Source organism: Pleurodeles waltl, chromosome 11, assembly GCF_031143425.1.
Source record: "Pleurodeles waltl isolate 20211129_DDA chromosome 11, aPleWal1.hap1.20221129, whole genome shotgun sequence".
Classification (NCBI taxonomy): domain Eukaryota; kingdom Metazoa; phylum Chordata; class Amphibia; order Caudata; family Salamandridae; genus Pleurodeles; species Pleurodeles waltl.
Genome location: NC_090450.1, coordinates 952,647,167 through 952,672,806, shown reverse-complemented (window position 1 = coordinate 952,672,806; position 25,640 = coordinate 952,647,167). Strand labels below are relative to the sequence as shown.

The 25,640-nt window shown below is 36.8% G+C and overlaps 1 long non-coding RNA gene across 3 annotated transcripts; it reads right to left on the bottom strand.

Annotated features, from left to right (window-relative positions):
- Positions 1–155: 155 nt before the first annotated feature.
- Positions 156–25,628, bottom strand: LOC138266407 (uncharacterized). 3 transcript variants are annotated; one of them, XR_011199506.1, is made up of 6 exons: positions 25,412–25,628; positions 21,115–21,156; positions 11,090–11,143; positions 2,752–2,997; positions 1,142–1,344; positions 156–558 (listed from the first exon to the last, which is right to left on the bottom strand). It is a non-coding gene; the product is annotated as an uncharacterized lncRNA (long non-coding RNA). The 3 variants fall into 3 exon arrangements; XR_011199507.1 differs by lacking the exon at positions 2,752–2,997 and adding an exon at positions 9,338–9,353 and having other exon boundaries at positions 25,412–25,622; XR_011199505.1 differs by lacking the exon at positions 2,752–2,997 and having other exon boundaries at positions 25,412–25,620.
- Positions 25,629–25,640: the final 12 nt, after the last annotated feature.

Sequence of the window (25,640 nt, the reverse complement as noted above, 5' to 3'; positions counted from 1 at the left end):
GCTAAAAGTTATTTTAACAAGCATTTGCAATGCAATAGGTCTCGCATTCGTGAGCATTAGAGCTATTGGTGTTGTTTATGTTATTGTATTATATTACAAATAGTATTGTGATCATCTAATATTATAGCAACAATTAAGTGAAATCTTTGAAAATATTTTTTTTTTAATTGACATTTTAATTCAAGTTTTGTATATACATATAATTGTTTTTAATATTGATGCACTTTTTTTATTTGACTAGCAGTAAAAACAATGGTAGAAATATAAAGCATGTTTATTTTTTGTTTATATTGAGAATATTTCTTGAAGAATGTCTTTGATGACTCCATTGTTGTAAATTATTTCACATGTTACTGGTAAATGTGTTACTAGTTCATCTGCCAAGTTTTCTACTTCTGGACTGATAATAAACCAATCTATTAATGTTTCATTTTTAATATCCATCGATTGTAAGTTTTCATTCCCTTGAACTTGTGTTGTTAGTGTTGTTATTTCTTGAGTTGTTTTTTCAATTCCATATATGTGAATTGTTATTTTTTCTGTTGGTGCTTCTGCAGTCTGTGAATAAAATAAATGAAAATATTAGTATTACATACATATATAATATCATAAATTGCCTTTTTTTTTTAAGTTGTGAATGTATATTTCTAAGTGTTTATTTTTAGCTAAAGTTATTTTGGTATTATGCTTATGTTCTTCAGTAAGTATGTAACTATGTAAACATTTTGATAGTGTGTTTTTTAGAAGTGGAAATAGTGTTTTAAAGATGTATTAAAATTCATTTCCTTCTGACACATATTTTCTGATTAGATGTAGATCTTAAATAAAACATTTCATTTAATGGGTATTATAGAGTGTTTTACTGATGTTTTTGGCAGTGTAAATCAATCTTTTTTTTCACCATAATTATGCTTTTGGCTAGCAAATTGTTGCCTGCTTGCTTTATGTAAGGCCCCCTAGATGTGTTTGTTTTCTAATGTAGAAACATCTGTTATAGATGTTTTAGTACTGTAGGTTTACTTGTTTTACTTTTTGGTGCAAGTATTTTTAATTAATAGAAGGGTATTAACAACATTAGTTTTTACATTTTGGCATGGTTATTATGTTTAATTTTGTATAGTTATGTGGTTTTTGTACCTACTTGAAGTTTGCTGTGCCTTGTTGTATTTAAGATTTTTTCTTCATTAAATTCATGTGTAATTTTAATGTATTCTCCAACTTGTATTGGGAATTTTGTTGCCTCCCTCCAGAAAGTTATTTTGATGTAGTCGGTTGAGTCTTTAATTGTAATTGATTTTAGTTCTGTATCTTGTCCTCCAATGAAAATGTTTTTTTAGGTTCCTCCTGTAAACAAAAAATAGAAACAGTGTTAGCTTATTTTAATAAACTAAAACCATTTGGAGCAATAACTGTATATTGTAGGGTTTTAAAGTGTTAATGTATTTTAGCTTATTGGTTGAAAGTTAGAAGGTGATTAAAATCGATGTGAATGAATACAGGAGAGGGATTAAGAAATAAGGGAGTTATGGATGAATGTTGAGAATATTGAATTAGTGAATAATGGTAAATAAATGGCTTTAAAAAAGTATATAAAAAAGGGACAAAAAAGGATATAATTTTTTTAAAATATGTGATGTTTGTTAAAAATGATAAACATAAAAAGGTTATTAAGGAATGATTGTTTTTAAATGTGAATGTTTTATTTATTAATATGAAATGATTTTGAAAATGGAATGTAAAGTGATGTTAAAACTAGTAAATGTAGAAAGTTTAGGTATAGTAAGTGAAAGTGTTTTTGACAACAATGATTTGTTTTTTAAGTATATAATGGATGTTAAATTTATAATTGTTATGAATTTAATTAGTGTTGTTTAGTTAGAAGGAAAAAGAAAATGAGAAAGGATTAAATGTAATATTGTGTTTAACATGTTTTGTATATTGTTAGAAATACTTTTTCAATAAAAATAAGGAGAGTGTAAAGAATGGATTGTAAGACATTTGTGCTAGATAATTTGGAATTGTGGATTCATCAAGATGTGGCTGTATCTCGAAGACGACATAATCCTGTGGCAAACTGTGCCTACGATTAAAGACATTGTGCAATACCAACTTGGGGCCTTCATACTTTGTTCTCCACATCCTGAATCATACTACCGGGGATAATTTTCCTCAATACGAAATTGGATTGTACATTTCTGTGTGCCGTGGTCATATTGCTTAAGATGTGGTAGCTAGTAAGTTTGAATAGTAAATTTAGGTAAAACTTAAGTCTACTAATCAAAGTAATTAAAAATACCACTACAAATGAAAGAAAGATAGACATAAAGAGTGTTACTTCTAGATATTTCAACTTACATTACAGTAAAGAATGCAAAATGTATTAAAAACAAGAAGTTATTTATGAACAAAATATTTTTTTAAGAGATGCAAATATATACAAATACTGAGAATGTAAATAAAATTAATGTGAGAAACAAAAAAGCTGACAATTAGAAAATGTGTTGATCTTTCTTTTAATATCAATAAATGAAGTTGAAGGTAGGTTGTTGTACTAGTTTTACCTCTGTGATTTTTCCACAAACTGTCATCATTGTTTTAAGTTTTGTTCTCTTATTGCTTTTATTGGTGATGCTGGTGGAGCTGGCGGTTGTAATAAAAATGTAGCTTCTAATACAACGTCTTCTGGAATTTTAAATGGAGGTATTCTAGTTATTCTTGTTTGTTTTTAATTAAAATTGAATTGTTTCTTACCATAAAATTAAGTATTAAAATGCTATTATTTTCTTTTGTTAATGGTAGATAATCTTCATTATAGCAAGTAGCTTTGATGTACCCATTTGTGTCTGCTAAAGCCATATGATAAAGAACTTTATTTTCTTGTTTTGCTGTTTTATAGTATGTTTTTCCTGTACATTTGACAATAATTGCTTTTAAACCTTTTTGGTAAGGTTTGTTATCATCAGTTGTTTTTCCATCAATGTCTTGAATTGAAATCATCTGAAATGAGAGAGAAAAAGTTAAATAATTTGAGCATTATTTATTAAAGTGCTATCCATAGAGCTTTGTGGTCAGAATAATATGATTCTAAAGTTCCATAGTTTATATGTTCATTAGTGTATATGTGATCCAATACTGTTTGGTAATTAGTAGTGTAAGTATTAATAATTTGATTGCATTCAAATTTTGTGTGCATAAAATCTAGTAGTAAGAAACTCTGTTGTTTTTTTTATATTAAATCTACATTAAAATCGCCCATTATGATATATCTTATATTTGGATAGAAGTTAATAATGTTTGTTATTGATTGTAGCAGTGTCTGTATTGGTACCTGTGGTGGTGTGTACAATATGATAATTAAGTACAGTTTTTCATTTATATGTAGTGTGAAATATATAATGTCAATTCCTTGCTGTACTTCATATATTGGTAGTATGAAGTGGTTTTTTTGTAGTATATTGCAATGCCATGTTTTGTTTGTTGATTGTGGTATTTATCAAAGATCATATGATGACATTGTGGTATTAAATATGCTTCGTTTGGTGCATTTCTAGTAGTGTTTATTTCTGTTAGAATAATAATATCAGCATTCATGATATTTGTATCGGATATTATTGATTTGAAATGCATTTGAAGTGAACATATATTTTGTACTATAATATTTAAGTTGTTTCTATATGTGGCTAATTGTGGTATAGAAATATTTAATGGCATTTCTGTTCATAATCGATGCATTTCTTCTTTTACCCTGTAATGTACAATTATTATTTTTTCATCAAAGTTTTGAATATATATATTTGAGATTGATTTTGCCCTGCTTAAAGCTACATAATGCAAGTGATGTATTTTGCTATTGTTAAAGTGTATATAAAGTGGCTCAATAGTTTCACCTTGTGTTCTATGTATTGTTCGTGCTGATGCTTGTTGCAATGGAAATTGTTTGCGTATTATAATTATAAATTTTTTAGTGTATTGAAATTGCCTTGTTATTGGATATATTGGTGTCCATTTAGATGATATTTGAGTATTTGTTTTCTGCCCTTGTTATTTTGCCAAATTTGTTATTATCAAATGCTATCCAAACAACATATGGTTTACTGTTGATAGTTTCTACAAATTCTACAATGCCAGTTGCTCAATTAGTTAACCCATCATTAATAGCAACATTACAAGTTAAATCATAACGTAATTTTAAAGCAATGTGTAAGGTGTGTGCAAGTCCCATAGTTTTTGTTGGATCTGTTGGTACTTTTTTTAATATTGTTTGTTTTACTGCTTCATTTAAATCAGAACTAATTGTATCATTTGCTATTATTGTGAATACTGGATATCTTTGTATATGGTCTTGCAAAACTTTAATATTAATGTTATTTACTTCTTTGTTGACATGATATATGGTATTTTTTGGATAATACTTTTATCTGGCATTTTTTCGCATTGTTTAATGTGTAAAATATCTGTTTCTGTATGATTTCCTTCTCTTAATCTGTTTAGCAATTCTGCAAATGGCAAGTCATTTAGTTGTCTCATTATTTTTGTAACTTCAAATAGTTTAAAATGTGTTACCCATAAATAAGTACTTAGTGGTCCATATGAATGTTTGGCATTTTTGAAAAATATATGTATCAAAAACTGGTTTTAATTGATAAAAGTCTCCAATAGCTATAATAGAGATACCCCCAAATGGCTGATTTGATGCTTTAATTTCTTGTAATCTATTATGTATAAAATTGAACATATTTGTCCCAACCATTGAAATTTCATCAATAATTAGTACTTTGAGATGTATTAATTGAGTTTGAAGAATAGTCCTCTTTTCATGAGTTAAGGGCTTATATGTATAAGTTTGTGACACAGGTATTTTAAATGTGCTAGGTAGTGTTTTTCCATTTATATTATGTGCTGCTTTTCCAGTTGGTGCTGTTAGCAATATGTGAATGTTCTCTGGATTTTCACCTTCTTTAATATTGTAATAACGTACTAATGTTTGATAAAGTGCTGTAATAAGATAGCTTTTACCAACTCCGGCTCCACCAGTACGAATGTATAGCATTGTGTTTCTTTATTTTTGATCCAATGTAGATGATGATAAACAAAGTTCAGTTGTTCATCTGTTAAATTATGCATGAGATTATAGTATTCATTATTTGATAAAACAGAATTAGATAGTGTATATTCGTCAGTAGTGTATCTAACACCTAAATCTAATGCTAAGTTATATACATTCTGATGTTCATGATATTGTTCATCAGTAGATATTGCATCAAATGGTATTATGTTGTTAGTGGTATTAGCTGTTGGCGATAATAGAGGTGTAAATGCTGTTTCATTGTTTATGTTAAAATTTGCTTGAGTTATTAGTTCATTGTATTTGTTATACTTGTCATGATGTTTATTTACAATATCTTTAACTTGAAGATATCTTTCAAAGTATGTTTTGTTATTCAAAATTATTTTTTTCTCTTCTCTCCATGGATAGTATAGCATTAATAGCTCTCTATAATAATTTTCAGAGTCATTGTTCTTGTTAAATCTGCAGTACCGTATAATCTTTTTAGATTTGCGTGTTATTAATGTATTGGTTATTTCCATAGATATATAGTCTTTTATGTGATTTAAGTTGTTTATTTCAATTTCCTCTTCATCTGAGCTGTAAAAATGTGTTTCTGTAAGTAAATGTTCATTGTCATTTTGTGTTTTTGTTTGCTTACTTGTGCTTTTATGACTATACAATGAAGCATAGTCTGCTAATGTACAATTTTCTAATGCTTTGGGTCGCTTGCTATATTTTGCAATAATATTGTCATATTGAACGTTAGTTGATGTATCTGGTAAAGAATTTATAGTATCTATGTCTCGCATTAAATATGTTCTTTTTTCAGGAGTGTTAGTATTAATAAATATAAATGACCGAGAACTTTTACGCAAAGAAATTTGAAGAATAAGGTAAGCAGCTTCTTGAGCACTTATTGCTGTGCAATTTAAAAATGTGTTGCCTATGTGCTTCAATTGTTCTTTTATACTGGTATTATAATATACTTCTTTGGCTGCTTGTGCTATTATTTTGCTCATTCCTCTTTGTGATTTACTAATGTATGAAATTATGTAGACAGCACAAGCATAAGCATCTAATACAAACTGTAAGTCCATGTTTGCTTTCCAAGATTGTAAAAGAATGGAATTATAATTATTTATATAGCATTCTGCTGGTGTTCGTTTAAATAATTTTTACTTTTTTCTAACATTGATCTTATAGATATAATGTATTGCTCTATATCTAAATGTATTTGTTTTAAAAATAATTCAAAACTTAAAGTATGAAAATCTGGTGTATTCATAATTTCGTGAATGTTTTTAATGCTTTGTTGCAAATTTTTATTTGCTTGGTCAAGTGATGAAGGTTCAAGGATCATAGTTTCTGGCACTGGATATTTAGGATATTGATATTTGCATGTTTTTTTGTTTTTCTGTCGGCAATTTTTTGTGTGTGCATGTTTTTGTAGTGGTATTAAATGTTGAAGTTGTGGAGCTTGTGATTTACCACATGTGATATATTTATCAATAAATTGAATTACTTCTTTTAGGTTTGTTTCACCATACTGTGGAGCATTTTCTATCCATAATAAAGCATGGATATGTGGTGAACCTCGTTATTGAAATTCTACCCTGTAAAAGTAGTCCTTTATTTTACCAATAGGGTTACTTTCATGCAATAAAATGCAATTGAATAACTTCCGAACTTGAAAGTCAAAATGTCTTGCACATTTAATTGGATCTTGTTGTATTAATGTACACTTTGTTTCCCAAGGCATATTTTCAAACTCTTCTTCTGTGTATTCATTTAATTTTTGAACTCTTAGCAGTATATTTATTAAATGGTTCCATTTTGTTTCTGCTGCAGACAAAGTGAGAAACATTTTGGTATTCCTAGTTGTCGTATCATAGCAAAAAGATCTTTTTTGCAATGTTCCCAATATGGTGGAGAACTGCGAATAGTTTTTAGTATTTTATATCCTTCATTGTATTGTAAGATATTTTCTAAATTATATTTTATGTCTCTTGCAGTAATACATTTTCCATTGTTAAAATGTTTTTTTAGTGATATGTTAATTTTACCTTGAATTTGTTTAATATATCATTTTTTTAGTTTGAAGAAAATATTAGTAATTGATATTGCCAATCTCCTATCACAGCTTCTTAATTCCCATTGACATATTGTACTGTAATGTACAGGTACAAGTCTATTTTTATTATTGGGTCTTCGTTCTCCACAAAAATTGTTGGAAAAGCTAAAAATTCAGAATCTTTGTCTTCATATAAACCTCTAGGTGTATTATGTTCTGCAGGTGCTAAACTTAATACATTAATGCAATCAGTCATAATAGTTTTGTTTGTTAACATAGTATCTGGATTTCCACCTGCTATATTATCAGAAGTATCTGAAGAATCATTTGTTTCTGATGTTTCACTATAATCATTTATTTCTTGTGGTATATACTTCCAATTTGGATTAACAGTGATTCCATATTCTTTGAACATGTTACTATATATTGCTAACCATAATGCTGCTTGGTTTACTCTATTTGGTCTTACATTTTCAAAATGTGTATAAGATTTATAAGCTAATTTTCTTTTTAATTTTATAGGAATTGTCATGTCATCATAAATTTGCCTTGGTAATATTGTAATTGTGGTCACAACATCTGCAGGTACATTAACTACAGCACCTGATAATAATTTCTGAAAGCCACGAGGCAAAGTTCTTACTTGGAGGAAGGGAATTATTGGTGAAACTAATCTTTCTTCTAAATTATGTAAATGTAATTGAATTGGAATATTTGGAAACTTCATCCCATTTACAAATGAACAGGGTGGTATTTTATTGCTGTTAATCTGTTTATAACAAGTGCTGCATATATTGTTTGTTTGATTTGGTGTTTTATTACATTGTATGAATGTGGGATAATGTTGTTTCTTTTTTTAATGATTGTTTATGCCATAATTGATTACAAATAGTACAAATGTATTCTGGACCATAAAATATTTCCTTATGGAAATTGCTAATTATATTTTTTGTTGTTTCCATGATTTTTCCAATGTTTAACTCACTATTTGTTAAGTTCCATATGTTGTTTTTGTCTATATGTATTTTTTAGAAGGATTTAATTTATCTAATGGTTAAATATTTTGTTTCCTTTTAAATTACTGTGCTAATGTGTTTTCATTTAAAATATTAAATGGAATTGTTTGTAGATTTGTTTGTGATATAGAGATTGGTGTTGTTGCTATATTTAAGTCTGTAAACTTATTAAAGCCAATATTAGTATACAAAGCATTTTCTGTGTTATATGTATGTGTCTGATGTGCAAATAATTTTTTTTTGTAATATTTTCTTGGCTTTTTTTGTATCTTCTGTGTGCATCTTGAAGTGTTTTTTTTTATTGTATTTATATTTATGGGAGTTAGTTCAAAAGCAACATGATTCTCATTTGGAACTTTAATACTGTTTGCAAGTTCATAAATATATTGAATTAGACCTTCAAAGCTCATTATGTCAATAGTAATACATGTTCCATTTGCATTAGGCATTCCTTTGCTATCTCAGCTATGTGAATCAAAAATAAAATAAGTATGTGCACTTGTAAAAATTTATATTGTGTATGCGTTCATGCACAGTATTATTCCAGAATGCAAATGTATTGTTATATTCATTGCAGTTTTTAAATCAGGATACAACGGATCAATACAATGCAGTATGTCACCATAATAAGGTATTCCTAGTTTAAGTGAATATATTGTATTATTATGTTGTATATAATTTGGTAAATCATCTGGATGCATATGCATTTCATGATTAATAGAATGCATTTGAGTGTATAAATTATCTCCTAGATCCATAATATAGTGTAAATCATTTTGATCCCAGTTTTGTGCAGGTTTATAGTAGTTATGTAATATTGCAAATGTACTATTTGGTAGGCATTGTTTTTCCCTTGAACTGATACTAAATGTTTTATGGCCTTGATGATAACTAGCTTTTAGAATTGTATTCATATTAACTATTTGTAAATATTTGTGATTTTTTAAATATATAAATGTTATTGTTTTGTGTGTATGTGTCAATTTAAAAAAGTTACCGGGTTTGTAATGTATTTTACATATACTGTATTATATTGTAGTGGTTGTAGCATGGTTGAAAAGGAGCAGTTCTATGTATTGTAATTTATTATTGTGCTAGTATGCTATGTGTTTTTGTTAAATTGTTTACTTTTAGTTACTCTTCTGTTAGTATCCTGTAAACTGTTGTAGCTGTTCAAATTGTAATGAATTTGTTACTTACTTTGTAGACTTTTTTCCTGTAAAACATAAAAAGAATTATAAATATATATTTTTGGAAAAATAAATAGATTTAAAGATATTGTTTTGTATTGTAGTTGGAGTGTGGTTTGTATTTTAGTTGTATGGGGTGAACTGGAATAGAACTACGAATTTGTTTGGAGTGCTGTGATTTGTAGTGTGGGGGATTGTAGTAGATAGTATTAAAATGGGGAAGATTTAAGTGGGATGAGTTGAATAGTATTGTATTGTAATGTGGTGCACTAAAGTAGGATACAGTGGTTTAGACTATGTTAGAGTGTGGAGTAGAGTGTAGTGAGGTAAATAAGAGTGTTTTAGATTTGGATTAATGAATAATGTATTTGAATGTGGTTGTAGATTGTGGATTATTGTAGATTGTAGTTTGATTTGGTGTTGGGTTGATTAGAGTAGGCTGGATTGTGATTGGGTGAATTGTATTGACATGAGAAATTAGGAGTGGAATGGAATAGTTTAAAGTGCAATTAGTGCTGTATTGTATTGAAGTGGTACACATAAACTTAATTTAAAATGCAGAACATTTTATTAGAGTAGGATGCATTAATGTGTAGTAGATAGGAGTTTGTGAAATGGATTGTAGTGTATTGTATTAGAGTAAGTTGAGCTGGGTAGCATTAGAATTGTTTTGTGCAGGGTAGATTACATTTGAATGTAATGTGTTGGATTACAGTAGGTTATGTATGTTAGGTGGGTTTTAAATGATTCGACTGGGAGTGAGATAATTGAAGTGGAGTGGGTTGTATTGGTGTGGGCTGGGGTGGGTTTCATTAGAGAGGGTTAGCTTATACTACCCTGTTTTGGATTAGATTGGAATGGAAGAGTGCAATGTTATGTATTGGTATATGGTAGATTGTTGTGAGATGTATTTGTTTAGAATGGAGTACATTAGTTTATGATGTATTGGGATGGATTATTCTAGATTGTATTGTATGTAATATAGGGGGTTATTACAACTTTGGAGGAGGTGTTAATCCGTCCCAAATGTGACGGATATACCACCAGCCGTATTACGAGTTCCATAGGATATAATGGACTCGTAATACGGCTGGTGGTATATCCGTCACTTTTGGGACGGATTAACACCTCCTCCAAAGTTGTAATAACCCCCATAATGTTTTATATTGATACTGTGTGTATTGTTATAGAATTGGAAGTATTGTAGTGTATTAGAATGAGTGTGTTAAATGTTGTGGTGTTGTGGATTATACGGAATGTTATGTATTGGATTGGAGGGTGTAAAATAGGGTCAGGATGTAATGGTTTGTAATGGAGTACATTGTGCTGGATTAGACTGGAGTGGATTGTATTGTATAGGAGTATTGTAAAATTGTTTGGAATTGGCTGTTTTTATTCTATTTAAGGGAAGTAGATTTAGCTTGTTTGTAGTTTTGCAGCTTTAGGAATTCATTAAATGTTAGAGGTAAAATTAAAACATAAAACATTGCTGAACACACACAACTTCCCCTCAGTGATATTTAGGCATGTTTATGAAATTATTAGCTAAAGCTCTGCCAACACAAATAAAAGGCAACACACACACTCATAGAAATAGTCATGTTAATGAAATTAGTTACTAAAGCTCTGCAAATAGGATATAAAATGCAATGCATTGAAACATACAGAATAATGTCAATGGCTAAACTAAATTAATGATTTTATATAATTTTGTCAAGTAGTAGTAACTAATTAGTTTAAAAAAGACATATAAGTGACTTACCTAAGTTTTTTAGTAACAACCACTGTAGTAGGCATAATAGTTAGATTTGTAGGACTGTAAAAAAGAAGACTGGTTTGTTTTAGCTATATACAATGTTTACATATTATGAAGGATAATGAAAGTTATGAAAAGCTATGATAAAGTAATGAATAAGAATGAAATAATTGTGGAAAATGTATTTTTTTGGCTAAAAACAAAATGAAGCTGTTATTAACTTTAAAGGTAATATATGTATATGCGTAAGTGTGTATGTGTGAGAAAGCGTGTGTGTGTGTGAGCCAAAGTATGTGTGTTTGTGTGTGTGTGAAAGAAAGAAAGAGGCAGGCTAAAGTGAGAAAGAGGGACAGTGTATGTGTGTGAGAATGAGTGCTGTGTGTGAATAAAGAGCGAGAGAAACAGATAGTGTGGTGTGTGAGTGTTTGAAAAAGAGAAATAAAGAGAGAAAAGGGTGAAAATGTGTATGATAGACAATGTTTATTTTGACAGTAAATCAACATAACAAGTTAAGCCGTCTTTAGTGAGTTTTGTAATATAGAGACGTATGATATAAAGTTGAATGTATAATTTTGAAATATAAAGTTGTGTTGATAAGTGTGTATGGAAGAAAGAGAGTGACAAAAGGTTTTTGTGTGTGACTTAAGATGTGTGTTTGTTTGTGAGAGCATATATGTGTGAAAAAGGTTTTTGTGTGCGATTAATAGTAATGTAACAACATGAAATAGTGCATAATATTGCTGCAAGTTAATTAATAATGGAAAGTGTGTAAACATAGTATAAAAAGCATCGTACGCAGTGTTATATATAAGCATGTTTTATAAATTGCTTTTAACAATAACTATGCAAACAGGAAATAAAGGTAAAGCGCACATTGCAATGCAACAGTGACATAGTTAAAAATTCCAATGAAAAGTATGTAAATATCTCTATAAGTAATGCGTGTGATACGAGTATGTGTGTGTAAAAGAGAGCGCTTCTGTATAAAGACAGGATGTCTGTACGTGTGTGAGAGGTTGTATGTCTAAGAAAGGGTGTATGTATATAAAAGCGAGAGAGAAGATAAACTTAAAAATATAGTGTGTGTGTGACAGAGATCGTGCTGTGTGTGAGTAAAGTATGCAAGAAAGAGAAAAGAAAATGCCATATGAATGAGAGACTTAAAGATAGATAGAGCAAAAAAGACACAGAGTGTATAAGTAAGTGAAAGCAAAATAGCGGATGGTTCAAAAAGAAAAAAGTGTCTGTCTGAGGAAGCGTATATGTGTGAGAGAGTGTATGCGTGTTAAAAGGACCAATGTAACAGCACAAAACTTCGCTTGAGATTGCAGCAAGATAATTACGATGTAAAGTAGGGCAAAAAGAAGTGAAAAGGCAATGCACAAAATGCTGTATTTAAACATGTTGTGAAAATTCTTAACTAAAGCTGTGCATAGTTGAAATAAAACAGAAACAGCACAATGCTAAAGTTTTCCATTTTTTTGCAAGTTAAATCTAAAAATGTGAAAACACGATAAAACGGCAATGCACACATTACTATATTTAGGAACATTTAGAAAATTACTTTAGAAAATTACTAACGGAAAGTGTGCCAAAAGTGTGGAGTAGTATGTTTTTTTGTATGTGTTTGTGAGAAAAATAGTGCTGTTTGAAAAAAAAGGAGGGCAAAATAGAGAGAAAAAGAGAGAGTACTATGTTGATAAGAGAGATGAATGAGACATGGACAAAAAAAAAAACAGAGATGTATGTATCTGCATTGTATAGGTAAGACTGCATATGTGTGTGTGTGTGTGTGAAAGAAAGAGGGAAAATAAAGTGAGAGAGGGAGACAGTCTGTATGTGCAAATGTATGTGCAGTGTGTGAAAGAGGGAAAGAGAGTGAGAAAAAGAGAGAGAGCGCTCTGTGAATGAGAAAGTGAAAAATTATTTTTAACAAAGCGTTTATTGTGTGAGGCAAGACAAAAAATGAATGTGTAAAAGACAGAATGGGGGTATGTCTGTGAGAGCGTGTATATGAGAGAGATCGTGTGTGTGTTATGAAGCTAATGTAATGGCACGGAAACTATTTAAAATGAAGCTTCGAAGTAAAATTTAATTAACACTGTGCAAACCCTATAAAAAAAGTCATGTGCTGCAAAATGTAAGTACTTTTGAGTATTACAAACAGAAGTAATACTAAATCACCCAAATAAAAGTTAATGCGCCAAGTGTTAGATTGAAGTGCGCTGTGAAACTTGTAAATGTTAGTAAACAAACAGACTAAAAACATGAGATGAAAAGCGCAGCGCACACTGCGATCTTAAGCTGACAGTGTAACTTGTGAATGAAGTATTTGAATGTTTGGGTGACTGATGTTGGTGAGACACAGTATGCGTGTGTAAAAGAAAGCAAATGTGTATGAAAAAAGGATGTGTGTTTATGTGCATGAAAGACTGTATGTGTGAGACAGTGTGTGTGTATCTGTTAAAGAATGAGAGTGGATAAAATCTAAAAGAGAGACAGTGTTTTTGGAAGAGAAATAGTGGTGGTTGTAAAGGTGGGAGGGCAAAAGAGAGAGAAAAAGAGAGAGTGCTATGTGAATAAGAGACATAAATGAGACTGAAAAATCGCTAACGGGAAAATGTTTATTTTTTAGAGAGTGTAAACAACTTATGTGTTGGAGAGCGACTGTGTGTTCGTCTGTGAGACCATATATGTATGGTAGAGCGTGTGTGTGTTATTAATAGTAATGTAACAATATAGACACGTGCTTGATATCGCTGCAAGATAGTTACGAATAAAAAGTGTTAAAACCTAAAATGGAAACCAACGAACGGTGTATTATATGTAAGCCCGTTAAAATTAAATATTTCTAAATTAACTATGCAACCTAGAGAGAAAGGCAAAGCGCACGCTGTGGGGTTGTAGTAACCTACTCTAGACTTCCGAAAAAGAAGCATGTGAATATCTGTTGGCTAATGTGTATCATTAGAGTATGTGTGTCTAAAACTGAGCGCTTCTGTGTCGGAGACAGGATGTGTGTATGTGCGCGAGAGGTTGTATGTGTAAAAGAAAGCGTGTATGTGCGTAAAAGAGAGAGAGAAGATAAAGTATGAAAGATTGTGTGGATGTGAGAGAAATTGCTGTGTGTGAGTAAGGTGTGGGAGAATCAGAGAAAATGTTGTATGAATGACAGAGTTTAAGGTAGCCAGAGCGTAAGAAAGAGAAAGAATGTGTGACTAAGAAAGAACGAAAAATAGTATATGTGGAGAAGCAAATGGTGTCTGTCTGTGAGACTGTATATGCGTAAAAGAGCGTATATTGTAAAATATCTTAATTCAAGCTGTGCATACCTTACTTCAAACACCAATTGCCGGTGCAAACTAGAAGCACAATTTGAAAAGTCAAATCTGTAAATGTGCAACCACCAAAAAAATGCCACGCTATCAGTGCTATATTTAGGAAACTTTTTGAACTAACTAACCGAAACTGGGCAAGAAGCCGCGAGTGGTGTGAATGTTTAAAAAAGAAAGCTGTATCCATAAAAGATACCTGTCGTCTTCTGTGGAAAGCGAATTAGCATACTGTTAACAAAACATCCTGACCCACATATGCTGTTTAGGTCCCTGATATCGATCTTTATAGCTATGCTAATTCTCTCCCTTTGGAAGGTATGCTATGTCTTTCGCAACACGTAAACAACCTACAGACCCCTGTCTGCCCCCTGGAGACTTATAATTTGTGACTACATATCTTTTGTCACTTGCAACAAAGTTGCGGCATGGCTTTAACGATCAAAAACAAAATTGTCAGTTATGGGCTTAACATTTATGTTAATAAGTAATCAATTCTAAAGAGCCACAGCTAAACGGTAACTGCTCTTTTTTCAAGCTGTGCAGAAGTAAAATACAAATGGACATTGGAAATATTAAGCAGACACAACTAAGCCTGTACTGGCAAGCTTGTGAAATGTGTCAGTGTATAATAATAAGTGCGCTCACACTGTAGATATTTGTAAATTAACAGAACAAAAAGTCTACATGAAATGTCAGAGAGGTAAATACAACAACTGTACAACTTTAACATAAAAATGAAAGCAGGCGCTGCAGTATTAAGCTGACATAGTGAAATCAACAAATAAAATCGCTATCAATGTATCTGTGAATGATGTGGGTGACACAGAGTACGTGTGTGTGACTTAGAGCGCGTGTGTATTTGTAAAGCGATGTATGTGCATTGTATAGGTAAGACTGCGTATGTGTGTGTGTGTGAAAGAAAGAGGGAAAATAAAGTGAGAGAGGGAGACAGTCTGTTTGTGCAAATGTATGTGCAGTGTGTGAAAGACGGCAAGAGAGAGAGAAAAGGATGTGTGTATGTGCATGAAAGATTGTATGTGTGAGACAGTGTGTGTATCTGTTAAAGAATGAGAGTGGATAAAATCTAAAAGAGAGACAGTGTTTGTGGAAGAGAAATAGTGGTGGTTGTAAAGAAGAGAGGGCAAAAGAGATAAAAAACGAGAGAGTGCTATGTGAATAAGAGACATAGATGAGACTGAAAAATCGCAACTCTGAAAATGTTTTTTTTTAGAGAGTGTTAAAAAGTTATGTGTTGGAGAGCAACTGTGTGTATGTCTGTGAGATCATCTATGTATGGTAGAGCACGTGTGTGTTATTAATAGTAATCTAACAATAGAGACGCGTGCTTAGTATCCCTGCAAGGTAATTGCGAATAAAAAGTGTTAAAACATAAAATGGAAACCAACGAACGGTGTGTTATATGTAAGCCCGTATAAATTAAATATTTCTAAATGTACTATGCAACCTGGAGCGAAAGGCATATTTCAGCACCTTTCTAAATCACAAACAACAAAAAACCAACGCGTGCACTGCTAGATGTAAACACGTTTACAAATCACAACAAAAATCCAACACCCGCACTGGTATCTTTAGGCACGTTTTAAAAATTACGAACATGACACAAACAACAACAGACTAACGATTAAAAAGTGTTAAAACACAAAATGAAAACCAACGAACGGTGTGTTCTATGTAAGCCTGTTTAAATTAAACATTTCAAAATGTACTATGCAACCTGGATCGAAAGGCATATTTCAGCACCTTTCTAAATCACAAACAACAATAAACCAACGCGTGCACTGCTACATGTAAGCAAGTTTACAAATCACAACAAAAATCCAACACCCGCACTGGTATCTTTAAGCACGTTTAAATAAGCATGTTTACAAATCACAACAAAAAAATCCAACACCCGCACTGGTATCTTTAAGCATGTTTAAATAAGCATGTTTAAATGAGCACGTTTACAAATCACAACAACAAAATCCAATACCCGCACTGGTATCTTTAAGCATGTTTAAATTTAAAAATTACGAACATGACACAAACACTAAACAGACTATTAGCTACAGTGCCACTCCAAAAAGTTTTTTAAAAAAAGTTCCACACACATAGAAAAAAGGAAACCTGTGTAAGAATATTGTACTTGGTTGCTGCGCTTTGGGAGGGATAAACAAAAAGAAGGCATACCAAATGCATGCCACAAACCAATAGCAACGACATAAAAAGCACACAGCCAATAAGAAGCCAGTAGGTGGGCTTAGAGCCCACAGAACAATTACAACAGTCCGAGAGACAGCGCATGCGCGCTGCCTAAGCTCGACTTAAAAAGGAGGTGGGTTAAAATAAATACTTATAGCACTTGTTTAATAACTTTTAGCCACCCTGCACAGCAGCTTTGCTGCTCTACAACATGACTAAAATAGAGTGGCAATGCAAATAGCTTTCACATAGGCGAGACCTATTGACGTTGTCCATGTTTGCTTTCACTGTCTTCAGTCCTATAAAATAAGCAGAACTCTCCTGACTGCAGAGTTCTCCTATAACTCCGTCACCCAGGAACTAATGCTTCAGTCCTGACATTTTCTTTTACCCAGTATTTTTAGGAGGTATGATTTCCGCTGAAGTGAATCAAGACTACAACTCCCATAATGCATCATGTTGTTAAAATCCGGCACTGGACCCCGTGTAACACTATTCTGCGAATCTTTCTGGTATTCTGCGTATGGACTTGTCTGAAACAGGTATCACTATACATGCAGGACTTGTTCAAGAGGCAATGCTCGGGTGCTGTAACTCTGCTCACCATGCATGTGGAGCACAGCATCATATACAGCGCCTCAACACAGTGTACACCGAAGAGTGGCATATTTCTGAGACATACAAATGGCCAATGAAGAGGGACAAGAACATGTGCAGCCGTGTTCAAGCCAAACCTGTTGTCAGGGGTGGACTGTGACAGAACTTTATGTTAGTTTTATATTACTAATGATGTGATTTATGTTGAGCTTGCTGCAGGCAGTGTTTGGTTTAATATTAGGGAAATCAACAATAAAAACCGGGCCATCAGACCATAAGACAGGCCCTTAAACAGCCCAAAACACATCCCATGCACAGACCTGTTACACCAGCCAATCTGGCACTGCTTTGTTGCCCTACAGGCCACTCCGGCCCTGCCTGTGGTAGTAGAAACCGTTCCAGGTCTGTTGCCTTCTAAGCCAGAGAGCTCCCTATTCTTCTCCTTCATTTTTTGTTCCTAATGGTAATCCCTCACAAAACAGGACTGCAAGTACCAGAGTGCAAAGCAAAAACACAGAACTGGTAACTCCTTTTACTGGGCAGAGAGTTCCCAGGCACAGCTATCCAAAGTGCAATGGGTCTTGCTAACCTACCTTTTAATAATGCTGTTCTGACACAAGAAGCTGGACTTTAGTCTACAGCAGTGGTCTCCAAACTTTTTAATGCTGCGCCCCCCCAGTTGAAAAATAAAAATCATTGGGCCCCTCTTCAGAATTTTTCACATTTATTTTATAAAAATGGCAATGTTTAAATATATGTAGCTCTATTAAAACATTGCAGTCATGTACTGTTTCCTTTTTAAAAATGCAATAACATGCTTCTGCTTAAAACAAAGGCCTGTTATCTGTATAATGCTTCTTTTGGTCAGAGTCTGGTGCCCCCCCCCCCCCGGGATCACTTGAGGCCCCCCTAGTGGGGCCACCTCACAGTTTGAAGACCTCTGGTCTACAGTGAACATTCAACGGCCACGTACTTTACGAAGCCAAGTATTTGCCTTCACATTTAACACTAAAAGCCAGGCTTTAAATCCCACACTGGAGGAGGCAGAACGTATGAACACAAAGACTACCACTCCTCTCTCAAAAAAACATTCAAAAAGCCACCAGATTAAAAAAACATTAGCTAAAAGACTATCTTCTGACCCGATCAGAGCGATATCGACCCAAATTTAGGAGAGACATTATTGCTCCTTCCATGAGGCTGAGGTTGGGATCCGAGAGATGGACTTTGTTGTCAGTAACGGTGTGGGCTCTAGGCCCACATGCTTAATAAATGAAGACACAAACACTGCATGTGTGGTTACTGAACTGGTCGCTGCGTGTGTGGTTACTGAACTGGCCGAGAACACATGCGCCCAGCCCATTTTATTAGCAGGGTACCCTGACTGGTGATGCCTATGTTGGATGGGTGAAGAGTGAATGTTAGCATGGCTCCTTGCCAGGGGCTGCATCGGACCGTGTCTGTCAGGAATCTACATACCTCCCAAAATCCTAATTTCAAGGCAGTAATCCCAAACTGTGGAAAACAAAACAAAACAAAGTGGATACCACGTAGTCCATAAGTCTCTATAGTCAATCATCAGAATAGCAGTGAGTACATGGACTGATGATGCTGGCTGCCCGAGGACATCTTTGCTCGCCTTCATAATTTAACCTGAGTGGTTCAGAACATCAATGCTTACTCAGAGAGGTCAGAAACATTCTGGCATCATACCGGGTGGAATCATTTCCTCGTCTGGAGTTGGTCCACTCTGCTAAAGCTGATAATGATTTGAGGTTGGTGTCAATATTTCAAAAACAGGGTGCGTCAGGCACATTGCCGGAGTCCATTGTGACGTATAACAACAATGTTGCTTAAACTACTTAAAGATAGTCTTGGCGTGCTGGGACATGTTGAAATTTCTATTACATGGCCTGCTACCTCTTGGAATTCATCGGTGGGGCACTGTCAATTCCATCTCTCACAATTGGGGAGGCCCCTGGGTTGGGTTGCCATGCGATTGCTTGCAGGTTGCGTTGGGGCTGCGTGTGTGCCACGTCTGTGCCAATGCAAGACCAGGTGGAGCGACTGCCTAGTCGCTCGTGCAACCACAGGGGTAAATGGTACCTAGTCAAGACACACTTGCCACCATGATCAGGATACAGGCAGTGTGAGCAGGTAGTCACTGGTTCTTCAGAGCATCACTGGTGCTTCATGTTTGTTGGTACAGAAATGGTGTATGACTCTAGCCTGGTTGTTTGATGTTCCATGGTTGTAGTGATGATTCAGTGCACAGGGGCTGGTATAATTGGCTTGCCAGGTGTAAACCTGTATGACAGGTAGCGATGACTTGCCTTAATGGACGCAGGCCTTCTTTCTTGGGTCGTTGACAGCTGAGAGTGATGGTGGCCAGGTGTTACAATTCTTCCTTTATGGATGTTTCAGATGTTTCGGATTGCTGAGCTGTCGGTGACTGTGTCTGGATGGATACGCTGGAAGCATGGGGCAGAGACTCGGTTTGTCCATGCTTGTGGCTTACTCTTGGTTCTCCATCTGTGCTGTCACCAGGTCGGCCTTGTTTCACCTTGGTAGCTTGCTACTTGTGTGTCTAGATGTGCTCTGTCAGCAGCTTGAGTCTTCTTGACTGTACCTTTCTGGCTTTCTTGATCTTCCCTCCTAGGCTTGGTTGGTTGTCAGGTTTCCTAGTGTGAACCAGTAAGTCACACTTCCTTGCCTCCTCTATTTCCAACACTCTGTGTGCTTCAGCCTACATGTTCTTTCTACTGATACAGTTGAGGCTTCTAGTTACAAGTCTCTTCTTCTGGCTGCAGTGGCATGCACCATCTTTGGGACAGGCCAACAGGGCCTCTCAACGGTGTCTGGACAATGTGAGTAAGACTTCTACGAGCTTGAGTCTCCTCTTTTGGGTGCAGCCGCATGCATCTTCTCCAGGGTCAGACAACATGACCTTGTGGTCGTCAACTGTCTCCGTAGTCTAGCCACTGGACCCGGGTGTTGGGCTCCGATTTTGTGATGATCAGGGCAATCGCTAATCTTGTTCTGCTTTTCCTTTTGAGTGCAGTGTGGCATCCGGCCACATGGCTTGTTTTCCTCTTCATGGATTTTTTTGAAGCTCCTTGTGACGGGCCGGACTGGGTCGGCCCGTACTTTTCACCTACTTGTGCTGACGTTTCCCCTGCAGATCCGGAAGTGTTCGAACATCGCACCAATCAGGGTGCCCTACGTCAGCACCAGTGGGAAATCAGAAGTTTAAATAGCCCAGCATCGGGTTGTCGGGGAGAGAAGGCAAACAAGGAGAAGGAAGGAGGAGCAAACGAGGATGCGAGCGGAGGACCTAGAGACACCACGGAGCAGTCCGTTCCAATCGGGGACGGGAGGAGGGAAGAGACCAGGACGTCGGTGGTCCCAATCGGGGACAGAAGGACCAGACTCCGGGAAGCAGAGTGCGACAGCCCGCCACACTTCTGGAGAAGCGTGGCATCGTCAGGTGCATGGAAGTGGCCTGGGCAGGGAGGACGGGAGGGTAATTATAGTGCGAGAATTGGCGGGGCACGTTTTACGAGTGAAAAGTCACGGGGGAGGGTGAGAGGGACTACAAGGAAGGGGTGTGAGCGAGATGAAACAAGAGCTGTGGTACCAAATAGAAAAGGGTGACGAAAAGTAATCAATGCAGAGAACAGTGCGCCAGAAAGACATAGGAGAAAACATCCAGATGTAGAGAAAAGAAAAGAAAACAGAAAGACAAAAGAAAAGCAACCTCATAACAGAGAGGGAAAGGACAGGAGAGGTGCAGACAGAGAGAGAGAGTGATACAAACCCAAAGACAAGAAAGAGACATCAGCTGAAAAGGGAAAGTCAGACACAGGAAGAAACAAAGGGGAAAACACAAACACTTACCGAGACTGTTCTTCTTCTTCCCACATGTGCTTCCTGAGAGACCTGAAAGAACAGAAAGAAAGGAGGAAGAGACCGTGAACCACTGCCTGGAGCAAATACCCAGAGAGTGAAAGAACAACAAAAGAAAGCCATCCATTACAATATAACTCTATACTCAACCAATAAAATAACACTTGCCTGTGTATCCGACGAGTCTTGCTAGTTACTTGCGCCAATCCTGCAACAAGTGGTGTCAGAAGTGGGATTTGAAACACAACATAACGGAGGAGAAACCCACAATGGCAGACGTAATTGCTCAGCTGGCAGAGGGTCAGCGCCACCTTCAACTAATGTGGGAACAGCAAATGAAGGAAGCCAGGGAAGAACGAGAAGCCCTGCAGACCGCTCTCAAGAGCCAAGCCACAATAATGGCGAACAATCAACTGGTACATGAAACAGCCCTGGCAAAGCTCACGGACACCACATTGCACATGCGAAGGTTCATCCAAATGTGCCCAGCAGCGTACTGCAAAGGTACCAGGAACATGAAGACCCGGACTCCTTTTTCACCACCTTTGAGAGAGTTGCAAGCACTGCGAGTTGGCCGGAAGAGAAATGGGGACAGTATATCGCACCACTGCTTACAGGGCACCTACAAGCCACCTATCAAGCTATCAACCTCAGTGGTACTCTTCCCTATAAGGATATTGAGAAAACAATATTGGAACGGGTAGGGCTGGACAGCGTAAGCTATCGTTCCAGGTTCCGCCAACCCAAGTGGCAACAACAAGAGAATCCTCGCACCCTCTACTATAGGGTTCAACATGCGGCGGGGAGATGGTTGCATCCAACTGAAAAAACACGAGAAGAAATGTTCGACGTCATAGTTTTGGAACAGTATTTGGATGCATTACCCAGTACCACCCGTAACTGGGTGAGACAGCACCCGGGCCTGACTAATGAAACCGCTATTGATCTCGCTTGTGCAGATCACAGGGGCCCTGACTTCAGGGCTACCTCCAGTAGACATCCAGCCCCTTCCCCCATGCGCCCGACAGTAGTGAGAGGAATAACTCAAAGACCAATGTTATTACAGGGTCAAGACCGTACTCTATCGAACAACCCGTCAAACCCCAACTATCCAACCACTGGTCGTCAGTGTTACCACTGCTCCGAGTGGGGTCATATAGCCAGATATTGCCCGCATAGAAAAGATATGGAGGAACCCATGGAGATCGGAGTAGCGAAAGGGAGAGTCTTCTGGGCTGGTGGAGACAAACCTACTTACACTCTCCCTATCGTTCTCAATGGAGTTGAAAGGACAGAGTTGATCGATTCCGGGTGTAGCCAGAGTGTAATACGACAGGAATTAGTAGGACACGGACAAGTAATACCCCAGGAACAAGAGTTGATCGCATGTGTACATGGGGATCAAAGATATTACCCGGTCGCTGTAATACAATTGCAGTGGAGAGAAGAGAAAGACTCCCTAAAAGTAGGAGTGCTTCCTAGCCTGGAGGAAGATATCATCATCGGAACTGACTATAAGGACTTTTCCACCTTGTTAACCAAAGCAGGTCAGGAGCACGCCCTTAAGACTTGATGGGAGGAAGTACCCTTCGGGGCGGGCAAAGGAGTAAGTTGAACCCCAAAGGTAACCCTCAGTAGACGACAAAAAAGGGTCCAGCGGCAATACTATACGCAAAACCACAATACTCTGCCAGGTCCTACCCCAGAAGGAGCAAGTAGGGTGTGTACCGTTCCAGGGGACTTCCGACAGAGTCAACGAGACGACCCCTCCCTGAAAAACGCGTGGCAACAAGCCCTGAACCCGGAGGAGCATGTGGTAGGTCCAAAATTTCTCATACAAAACCACCCCTTATATAGAATACCGAATACAGAGGAAGGGCGGCAGAAACAATTGATAGTTCCCAGAAGTCACAGACAGCAGGTCTTACATCTAGCTCATGGGGATAATGGAGAGGGCCATCTTGGAAGGGAAAAAACTGAAGAGGCAATACTCCGGCGGTTCTATTGGCCCGGAGTTTTCGGGGACATATGTAAACACTGTTCTGACTGTCCAAAATGTCAATTATATAACCCATCTCCACACCGACCTGCTCCGCTCCAGCCCCTGCCAGTCATAGAGACCCCTTTCTCAAGAGTGGGCATGGATATCATTGGACCCCTTACTCCATCCAGTCGGGGACGTCAATACGTCTTAGTATTAGTGGACTATGCCACCCGTTATCCAGAAGCCATTCCCCTTCCTAGTATGCACACTAAAGTAATTGCCCAAGCAATGATTGATTTATTTTCCAGAGTGGGTTTCTCCAAAGAAATACTAACCGACCAGGGGACCCCTTTTATGTCTAAACTCATGGCAGAAGTAAGTAAAACACTAGGGGTGAAGCAGATCAGAACATCAGTGTACCACCCACAAACAGACGGTTTAGTGGAGAGGTATAACAGGACAATCAAATCCTTACTCAGGAAAAGTATTTCCGAAGGAGTTAAAGATTGGGAAAATAAATTGCCTCTAGTGCTATACGCTATTCGCACATACGTTCAGTCCTCTCTAGGGCAAAGTCCCTTTGAATTATTGTTCAGACGACCCCCTCCGACTCTTCTCAAAATGCTGGCCGAGCAATGGGAAGAAACCGAAGATGAGGCAAAAGACCTCTTGACATATACCAGGGAGTTGAGGGATAATCTCCATACGGTGTGGGAAGAAGCCCGCAACACCTTACGGGAATCCCACAGAAAACAAAAACGATGGTATGATACTAAAAGCGTGCTTCATAGTCTAAAAGTAGGGGACAAGGCCTTAATCCTACTTCCCAGCTGTGAAAACAAGCTACTGGCCCGGTGGCAAGGGCCATACGAGGTTATTGAGCAAATTAAACCCCCCACATATAAATTAGCCCTTCCCCACGGACAAGGCAGAGAACAAATATACCATATAAACCTCCTAAAAAAATGGCAGGAACCGACGGGCAAACAACCCATTCGGTATATCACCAATGTGGCCACAGACAAAATACCATATCTGTCCTTTCCCTCAAATCACCCTACTGAGGGGTCTTTTCCCCAGACGAATTCCACCCTCACTGAACCCTATCAGGGACAACTTACTCAAGTGATAGAGAAGTACTGTGATGTCTTTTCCAAGTGACCTGGACTAACGCAGTTAGCAGACCACCCAATACGAACAAAAAGAGATGCTATCTCCCGACAACGTCCATATCGTATCCAAGAAGTTAAAAAAAGCAGTTATAGAACAGGAGATCCAATCCATGCTTAAGGCTGGTATTATAGAACCCTCCAACAGCCCCTGGTGTTCCCCAGTGGTATTGGTTCCAAAACCAGACGGGAGTACCCGTTTCTGCGTAGACTATAGACGAGTCAACGAGTTAACATACTTTGATGCATATCCAATGCCACGCATTGACGAGCTCCTTGAGAGATTAGGCCAAGCCCAGTCTATGTCCACCTTAGACCTTACAAAAGGGTATTGGCAAATCCTGTTAAGAAAAGAGGACAGAGAAAAAACAGCATTCGCAGCCCCAGCTGGTCTCTATCAGTTCACGGTCCTTCCTTTCGGGCTCCAAGGGGCCCCTGCCACGTTCCAACGGCTTATGGATAGGATCTTACGACCCCATCACCAATATGCGGCTGCATATCTGGACGATATAGTCATATATAGTAACACCTGGAAAGAACAGTTGGGTGAGGTTTTGCAAGCATTAAGGGAAGCCCATCTAACAGCAAACACAGAAAAATGCAGGTTGGGATACACCAATATCAAGTATCTTGGTTATGTCTTAGGAGAAGGGCAGGTCCGTCCACAGGTAGAAAAAATAGGTGCCATCAGACAGATACCTGTACCACAAACAAAGAAAGATGTAAGAGCCTTCCTCGGCTTAGTAGGGTACTATAGACGGTTTATCCCTCAGTTTTCCACCAAAGCAGAACCCCTCACTAATCTGCTCAAGAAGTCCTGTCCCAACACTCTCACCTCACTCTCTGCAGCTGAACGACACAGTTTTGAACAACTGCAAATCGCCTTGACTACGAATCCCGTGTGATGCTGTCCAGATTTTCAGAAACCTTTCTTATTGCAAGCAGAAGCCTCCGATGTGGGGCTTGGGGTGGTTTTATCCCAAACTCAAGGTGATGGGTCCATACACCAAATACTGTATATTAGTCGAAAGCTCCTTCCAAGAGAGGTCCACTATCCCACAATCGAGAAAGAATGTTTAGCCATAAAGTGGGCAGTGGAGTCACTACGGTATTATCTCACTGGTCGGACATTTACCCTTGTCACGGATCATGGCCTCTCATCTGGCTCGCTCGCAACAAAGACACTAATTCTCATGTCCTGCGGTGGTTTCTTTCATTGCAACCTTTCTCCTTTCAGATCATACACTCATCGGGCAGCCAAATGACGAATGCGGATTTCTTGTCCCGCTATCCAACTCCTGAGCGTCATCTACTGCCGCTCTCTAGGGGGAGTGTCTGTGACGGGCCGGATTGGGTCGGCCCGC